The sequence below is a fragment of the Cavia porcellus genome, unplaced genomic scaffold (assembly GCF_034190915.1).
Source record: "Cavia porcellus strain 051 isolate PalLab524CR breed Dunkin Hartley unplaced genomic scaffold, mCavPor4.1 scaffold_2, whole genome shotgun sequence".
NCBI lineage: Eukaryota > Metazoa > Chordata > Mammalia > Rodentia > Caviidae > Cavia > Cavia porcellus.
Genome location: NW_026947485.1, coordinates 75,108,734 through 75,115,841, shown reverse-complemented (window position 1 = coordinate 75,115,841; position 7,108 = coordinate 75,108,734).

Below are 7,108 nucleotides of genomic sequence, written 5' to 3'. Positions count from 1 at the left end.
CCTTTGCCCGGCTCTGCCCACCAGACCCTGGCCTTTCTGAGCCTCAGTCCCCGCTCTGGACAGTACTTGCCAGGCTTCTCATCCCAGAGACCGCCTAGGAACCTCTGTCTGCTCAACTGTGGCCCTGCGGGGGGAGCAGAAAATCCAGCTTCATAGCTAGAGCCCCACATGGGGCCCCTGCACGTCTCTTCGTGCTCCTCAAGGCAGCTAGGCCTTTGCCCAGAAGAAGAACGTTTCTGTGAAATCTTTCCAAAATGGGAACACCCCGCAGCCTTTCTGTGAAGGTCTTCAGGAAGATCACCAATCCTTCCTTTCTTACTCCAAGTCCTCAGCCTGCATGCATATGCATTCCCTTGGGAAGGGACCAAAGCATCCTCTCTGGGATGTGCCTGTCCACGCCCTCCCTCCTTAATGAGACTGACTCCCAGGGGATGGCCAGCACCCTAGAGTGTCTTTGCTGCTGGCTCTACCCTGGCCAACCTCCACCTGGGTTGGAACAAGCAGTGCTGCAGAAGCAACCTGCAGAGCTTTCCACCCAGACTCTGTGACTTCATGCCTCACCTTTACAGGCAGTGCCATCGAGCAGCTGTGCCTAGGAAGCTACGCAAGGACAAAGCCTACCCCACACAGGCCTGCCGTTCAGTGTCACCCCTCCCAGAAGGCTGGAGCCCAGTACATGCCTCGATCCCCACAGACCGATGCCTAGTGTGGGAGAGGGCCAGGCACGCAGTAGGCCTCCTCTCTCCAGGCCTGTGTGTCAGGCAGCTGGGCTTTGTGGGGCTCAGCTGGCAGCTCCCTTCCTAGGGCACCACACTATCCAAGGTGCTCCTGCAGACAGGAACCATGGCCGCCCTTTGGCAAGTCTTAGGTAAGAAAACTGACTTCAGCTCCCCGAGTCTAAATGGTCATTGATAAGCCCACTGTAGGTGTTAAAAGGCTCAAAATGGGCAGCATTCAATGGTCCCCATCAGGGAGACTCATTCTATGGAGCCCTATGGGTCATGGACCTCCTCCACCTCCATACCCACTCTCTTCTCTACCCTTACAGCCGAAGCATGAAGATGCGCACTGCTTTTCACTGTGCTGACGGCCACAGGCTCTTCCATCCACTGGGCATGGGCGTTCTGAAACACAGCGACCCATTTACTGCAGAGCAGGACGTGGGCATGGATGTGTGCTCATCATGCCAGCACTTGGGAGGCGGAGGCAGGAGGACCACAGCGAATTTGAGGTCAGCCTGAACTGCACAGAGAAACCCTGTCTCAAAAACTAGAAGAAGATAATGAACAAAATGGAAATGGAGAAGAGGAAGGAGAAGGGGGAGGAAGGAACAGGAACAGGAGGAGGAGAACAGGAGAGGGAGGAGAAGAGGATGAGGAAGAAGAAGAAGAAGAGGAAGAAGAAGAGCAGGAAGAGGAGGAGGAAGACAAGTAGATCTGAGATCTTACCGATCAGCCAGATCACTCAATGTTGCACCAAAGGCATAGTGAATAGGGAAGGCAACTTTAAGACGGAACTATGGTGTGTTTTAAGTCTTTCTGTTAATCTGGTAATAACTAACAGCACCCCTAGTTAGCAATTTTAAAAGGTTTGAGGAGTCCAGTGTGTGGAAGAAGAGGTGATGAGGTCGCCCCTTAGGCTTTAATCTTAGTTTCAGCAGCACTCACTGTGTGCATGCTGTGTCTCAGCCATGTGGGAGATGTGAACACGTCCAGGGGGCTCAATACACAGATGGAGAGATGATATGGTCAGATAGATAGATGATAGATGATAGATGATAGACAGATGAGAGATTGCATACAGACGATTAGCACAGCACTGTCTCCAGGCATGAGCAGGACAGTGTGTGGGCAGCTGCCATTGGGCTGAGCATGAACTGAAGCAGGAGAGGCCATAGTGCTCTCAGCAGAGGAAAGTGCAGAGAGGAGGCCCAGGGCCTCTTCTCTGAAGTCTCCCTCCCGCTGTGCTCCCTCTCTTCCTACCTCCCTGCAATGGACTCTTGCTGCTCCTGTCTCCTGGGGCTCTGTGATCTGACTGCCATGTTCTATTGCTGGTGCTGATGTTTCAGTCTGACTCTTTGGGCGGGCAGTTCCTCTGGGGAAAGAGCTCTGCTGGCTCGAGTTTTCCTAATGTTCAGCAGGATTCTGCATGAGTGCGCATTTTCTAGAAATCTTGAGGGAGAAGGGAAATCAAGTACCAAGGTACACTAACACACACACAGTCACACAGACACAGAACAGCACACACACACACAGCAGGGCACATTCACTCATACACACACAATTGCCATTGTAAATTGAACACCATTTCAGTACAGTATGGAAAGAGGGAAAAAAAAATCTCAACTGTTCCGCTTGGGTTGTTCTGATGTGTTATTTGTTTTTTATTTTTTGAGACAGGATTTCACTATGTAGTTCAGGCTGGCCTTAAATTCACTTCGTAGCCCAGCCTGGCCTGGAACTCACATCAATTCTCCTGCCTCATCTTCCCAAGTGCTAGGATTACAAGAGTGTGCCACCACGCCGGGCTTTGGTATGTGATTTTTGATGTAGTGTGTGCATCTGAAATGTTTCTTAAAAAGCTTTTAAAAGTTAGCTAGATCGATGTTGTAGTAGGGCTAAAATTTTATGTTAGGGAGAGTAGGTGCTATTTGGTAGTTTGTGAAAAAATTTTTGTAGGCTTTCTAGCAGGTAAGAGATAACATGATTTGTGTGCTTTGGGTTAGAGTTAGGGTTATGGTTATAGTTATGGTTAGGGTTAGGGTTATGCTCACGGGTGGGCAGTTCCCCCGGGGAAGGAGCTCTGCTGGCTCACCTTTTTTTTTACTAATACTGAACTGGGTTTGAACAGGGGTATCTACCAGCAAATACTCTGTGGATCAGGAAATCTTTCATGGAACATGTTGAAGAATCAGTGAGTATGACACTTTGCCTAAATGCAGGATTCACAAATGAGCTGCATAGTGGTAGATGCCTTTCATTCCACCTACTGGGGAGCCTGATGTAAAAGGATCAGATTCCAGGATAGCCTGGGTAATTGAGCAGGACTCTTTCTGGAAAGACTTTCAAAGGTGCCTGCAGCTATAGCTCCATGGTGGAGTGTCCTGGGTTTGATGTGCTATCCTATAAATAAGAGAGCTGGGGGAGGGACAGAGGAGGACACAGAGACAGACAAACAGACAGAAAAGAGTGAAATCTATGAAAGTAAGTCAGTAGGTAAGTCATTGGTAGAATCAAGTATTGGTAAAAAGTGGAGCAGTATAACTTTATGCATTGCTGATGAGACAACAAATTGCAGTAATCATGCTGGGGAAAAATTCATCAACATTATATTGTGTCCTCCAAACTTTCCTTGTTTGTTAGGCATGGTGGCGCACACCTATAATCCAGCACTCAGGAGGCTAAAATAAAGAAATCTTGCAAATTGAAGACCAGCCTGGGCTACAAAGTGAGCTCAAGATCAGCCTAAACTGCATGGCAAGACTCTGCCTCAAAGAGACCAAAAAAAAAAAAAAAAAAAAAAAACCCACAGTTCCTTGTTTTGTTTTTATTTTTGTTTTTGAGACACGGTCTAGCTATGCAATTCAGGTTGAACTCACTTTAAAGCTCAGGCTGGCCTCAAACTCATAGCAGTTCTCCTACTGTCAGCCTCCCTTATACTGGGATAGAGACGTGCACCACCACGCCCAGCAAAAAGTCCAATTCTTGAGAAACTTATACATGTATACAAGACAACAGACATTCAATATTCATATTAAATAGTTTGAAACTGACTTAATGTTCATTCACTGGAGAGTGGAATGAATGGCCATACACACCTTTGTCAACGTGAAAAATATTACAAATGTAATGAGTGAAGAAAACCCAAAGCACCCAGAAAATTCCTGTTACATTTTTATGTACAGAGTCAGTGCTGTAAACTACCACTATGTCTTATTTATGTATCTATTTATTCCTTAAATTTTGCATAGAACGTTTTAAAGTTACATCTCATTGTATCAGGGATAAAATACCATGCCAAGGAATTTAGATATTGTTTAGTAGTTAACCAAATTCTTGTAGACTCAGGAGCAGGTTAAAAAAATATGATCACAAGATGTGCTTTAAGTCAGATAAGATAGTGCTACATAAGATACCAGGCAAAAACACAAAGGTATAAACTCTGCATCACTAGATGTGTGATGCCCTCCTTTTCCCCTTACTTTTCTGACCACTCTTTTAAATTTTTTAATGCCTATTACCTTCTTTTGCAGTAAGGTTACTCTTATTTCTAGAATTTCTGCTGGTTGTAGTAGCACATGTCTGTAATTCCAGCACTTGGAAGGCTGAGACAGGACTGCCATGAGTTCAAGGCAAGCCCTGAACTACCTAGTAAGACCCTGTCTCAACCAAAAAATAAGCAAACAATTTGTCTTTTTAATCGACTGCTACTCTGTTTTTCTGTTACCTCTTGGCATTTGTCTTCTATTACATCTGTTCTCATAAAATCCCTTTATTGCTCACTGTCCAATTTTCCTAGTTTTGGTTCCTGACCCTTTTTTTTTTTATTATTATTATTCTTTATTTTGGAACACCTAATTCTAAGCCTTTAATTTTTCCTAAAGTTACATCCTCTATGAAGCCTTGTCTTTTTGTTTTTGTTTTTGATTTTTGAGAGGGTCTCACTATGTAGTTCAGGCTGGCCTTGAACGCACTGTGTAGCCTAGACATAATTTGCTTCAGAATATTCCTCACCAAGGAAATGCTAGAGGTTGAAGTCAAAACCAGCCTGTCCAGCTCCAAAGCCTGCACATTTAATCTTGCCTCCCCAGCCTTGTTATCTGTGGGCATTAAGAATACTTCAATGTGGAGGTGGGGCCAGACTGTTCCACTGATCTGGATTTGAAGCTATGCTTTCTCTCAAAAGGAGAGTTTGTTTTTGTTCTCTCAAATTTCTCTGATTGGTTGGCTGGGAAGTTCTTGTTTAAGGGCAAGGCCCATGTCTTTCTTACTTGTCTGCATTTCTCATGTCAGGCACCACAGCAAACCCACTGGAAATACAAGTGTGGACTGCATAAATCAATTCAATGCATTATGTAAACATACAGTTGTGATTCTGTTCTTCAGAAATTCTATTTGGCAGAAACCACTTAAACTTTACCATTATTATAAATATTTACAAATACAGAAAATAGCCCACATATAATCCCAGTACACTACTACAATCCGTTTTTGGATGCTGAGGCAGGAGGATCCCTGTGAGTACAAGGGCAGCCTGAGTTACACAGTGACACCTGTATCAAAGCAAACAAAAATCAAATGAACAAAAACCCAAATAGAGAAAGTATATTTCTTAAGTACCTGGTGCATTTTGTAAAACCTCATATGCAAATTTAATCCTTTCCTGCACTGTTACATTATAAAACTCAGCCCTATATAGCTGGAACTAACGACAACTTTCGCTTTTTAAATCGACCCAACAGTTTGAGGATTTGCAGTTGTAACTACCACCTCAATCAAAATATAGAACAAGTCCCTCGTCCTTAAAATTCTCTCATGCCTTTTTGCAGTCATGTATGTAATTTTTAAAAATGTCATAATTGTGTACATACTACTTTGTAACCCAAATGCTTCTCTTAAAAGGTACTGTGCATTTTTAGGCAATTAGTAAATTTCCATGTCAGTAGGGAATTTTTTTTTTTTTATCTTTTTCCTTTTTATCGATACCAGGGATTGAACTCATGACTGCCTGCTTGCAAGGCAGGCGCTTATGCCGCTGAGCTAAATCCCCAGCCCCTCAGTGGGGAATTTTTTTGTTAGGAGATGAGATTTGGAGCCAGGCCTTCCACATCCTAAGCATATGTTCTACTATGGAGTTATAGCACGAGTCTTGCAACATATTTTAACAGCTGTGTAGTCGTCCCTCAAATGGCTGTTCCAATTTATTTTACCAAAGCAAGGAGAGGGGAAGTGGAGCATACAAACAAAAAGGCAAAATTTAACCCAAGTCCTTTTTCGTGTAAGAGTATTTACACCTTCCAGCTCTCTCATTTTCAATTGCATTATCCTAGCTTTTACTTCTATTTTTTGTCACAGTGTCCTCTTCCTATTAGGTTACTACTTCCCAGCATCGTGTCATTGATAATATTTTTGTTGTTGTTGCTCCCTGCTGCTTTGTTTTTAAGAGAGGGCCCACCCTGCGAGGTTCAGCCTGGTCTTGACCTAACCCTGGCTGGTTTCGGATTCCCAGCTGCGGCCTCCAGAGCTAGGATTATAGGCGGCATGTCTCTTGAAACTCTTCTCATCCGCAGCGGAGAAGAGCAGGTGCCTTCTTTACCTTCCCGATAGCTCCCCTCCTCCAGCTCTCGTATTAGACCGACGGCGGATTCTACACCAAAGCTGAGCCGCCCCTACCACTGCGACCTTGGCCATGGGGCCTCGCGAGGCGCCCATCGCGCGGGCGGCGCGAAACCCCGCCTGAACATGCGGCTGGGCTCCTGGCATGGGCCCTCCACTCCGTTGGAACCTTCCCGAAACAGGCGCGTTTTGGTCTCCCAAATACGTCGGACAGCTCCTCGCAGCGAGGAACGCCGCCCGCTCGCCCGCGCCCCGACAGGCTGCTCCGCGGCCTCGGGTGTCAGTCTCTCGGACCCCAGTCTGCGCAGCCGGACAGGCTGGGGCGCGGGGTTCCGAGTCTCCTCTTGCAGGACAGCAAGGCCCGGCTCAGCGGCGCCCGGCGGCCGGCAAAGAGCAGCAGGCTTGAGGTGCCGCCCCCAAGGCGCGGTGGATGGAAGCCGGGCGCAGGGCCAGGGATGCAGAGGCGACGCCGTCTGATTGGTGCGGACGCCGGCAGACACGTGAGGCGGCCGCTGATTGGCTGCGCTAGGTCAGGCCCTGTGGGGTGAGTGAACGTAAATAACCCCGAAGCTGGTCTATGACCGGTAGTAACCCCGCGCGGGGCGGGGCGGGGCGAAACGCGCTGTTGTGGCGAGGCCAGCTGCCACCTCCCAACGCCTCCGCTCGCGGCTCGGGTCAGTGGGGCCTTGGGCGGCGGCCGGGGCGGCGTTTGAGGTGGCATGATGACTGCGGCGGGCACTTCCCTCCCGTCCACCTCTGCGCCGCCGTTCGCG